Here is a 2,180-nt window from a genome sequence, read left to right as displayed (position 1 = left end):
GATATTATCATCTTCATTTATTTATTTAATTGGCATCGCATTGCTGCACAGGCACTGCCATTACGTCTCATTGTGCTAGGTGAAGGCCCCGCACGTGGTCAGAAATGCTCTACTCCCTGCCAGAATTGCAGCCTAAGTAAGACAGGCCAGGGCGGGAGAAAGGAAATAAGTAAGTAGTAACCCTATTAAGGAGATGATGGACTGAGGCACCAAGCAATTACATGACTCTGCTGAGGTCATACAGGAAGCCCGTGTCAGAACTGAGAAATAAAACCAGATCTTCTGGGTGCCAGCCCTGGCCCTTTGCTGCAAGATTCTCTTTCCTCTTCAAAATGCACTGGTGCCTCAGCCAGACAGCCTTTTACTGCATAAGTTACAGTATCTGTTCTCCATGCTTCCACACAGTGAAAAAGAACGAGGAACCCGTTATCATCACTGTTCTGTGGCTGGGAACACTGCAAGAGGTATAAAAAGTGATTCAAATTGAATCTAAAGCCTGCACTATTTCCAGCCTCTTCCTTTAAGTACCTTAATGCCCCGAGGGTGGGATTTTCAAAAAGCTCGGTTTATGGGAGTTTTATCGCTGACTTCAACAGGAATAAAGCTAGGCCAGCCCTGAGGCCATCTGACAGTCTCACTCACTTACTGTGCCTACTTAGGCTGAGAGTACTGTGTCTTCCTCTGCAACATATTTCAAAACTTTGGGTAGATATACATGTATCTCGCACAGTGGATGAGGCAGCCACCTTCTCACTGAGAGGGCTGCATGCCATTTGCTTCCTTGGACGGAAGATGGAGTTTGGTGACTTCTGCACAGCCATCTCCCTTCCTTGAGCCACAGAAGGACTTGCTGATGAAGTGTTATGGCTGGGTTAATTTTTCCTCCACAAAGTGCAGGACTGCTCCAGAGAGGCCATTGTCACAGGTGAAACTGAAGTCAGGTGTTCTTCAGGGTTCATAAAAGGGTGGGAAAAAAATAGAGGAAATAAGGGGAACGGTGAAGATGAAAGAAAGAAAAAGTCAAATATTTTATGAATATTAAGTGCTCGTACTCCAAGGGATGATCTGATTCAGAGGATCTACATAAAAATGTATGTGTGGGCAAACTATTTTACACATTTTTAAATTATGTATTCCTGAATTCCTCTAAAAGCTGCTCTTCTCCATGCCATAGGCAGTACCTGATACGGATCCAGTGGGGTCATGATTCCTTTGCAGCTGAGTCATTTCTGTGGGTTATCTCGGTCACACACATTCACCACCCATGAGACACGGGGCCTATGGCGTACTGCCTAGGGGAAGGTAGCAGTCATACGACAGAGCTCTGGAGGGGAATCCTTACAAGTGATTATTTTGTTGAAATTAACTGTTTTAAGCTCTTACATTCTGCTACATCAGCTCATTTTTTCTTTTGAGTCTTCCATGTTGTTGACACAGAAAGCCAGCTTCTCCTAAGGTGACAGTGTACCAGTTTCTAGCAGTAACCCAGATCTGATCGCTCCTTCCTTCTGCCATAACCTACATTCTCCCTCGGCTGGTAGCTGGAGAAGTGCAGGTCACTTTTCTGGCTTTACCTCTTTACAAAGGCTTTCTAATGCAGCAGCACAGGCATACAGTTGGAGGTAGAGCTAAAGGTGCTTTGAGGAGGGGGTTGGTCCTGGAACTTATCGTTATCAACATCTACTGTAAAGCGTAAGACAACGTTGTTGCAGTTACCTTAAAACAATGGCCACATTGTCTACACTGACTTCACACAACCAAGTGTATAGCAAGTTCCTTCGTAAGCTACTGGGCTTTGAAGCCAGTTCTCCAATGGGTTTGTGCTCACTGCAATAACCTCTCCTGCCCCTCCCATCTGCCCTATTCTTTTTTCTTCCCTCAGTTCCCTAATGCCCTTTAAACACAGGCAAAGGGCAGCAGAGTTTTGTGCACAACTCTCACAAGTTGTGAGAGCAACTTGTGTGCTGATTAGAAAGAAATGTCACCTAGAACCCAGCCAACATCCTACTTTGAGACTTTAAACTTTCTGCCCAATTTGGCTAAAGCTGACCATTGGGTTCCAAAGTTATAAAGGGGAGATTGGCTGACTGGCAGAGAGGCAGAGCAAACATTCATATCATGCCATGGAGACAAAAGGGGGCTTGCCAAAGACGGTTACAGAGTTCCAACTATAAATGAAC

This window comes from Lagopus leucura, unplaced genomic scaffold (assembly GCF_019238085.1).
Source record: "Lagopus leucura isolate 7727_CA_CO unplaced genomic scaffold, USGS_WTPT01 Super-Scaffold_73, whole genome shotgun sequence".
Classification (NCBI taxonomy): Eukaryota; Metazoa; Chordata; class Aves; order Galliformes; family Phasianidae; genus Lagopus; species Lagopus leucura.
The sequence above is the reverse complement of the archived record's forward strand: the minus strand, read 5'-3'. Positions refer to the sequence as shown.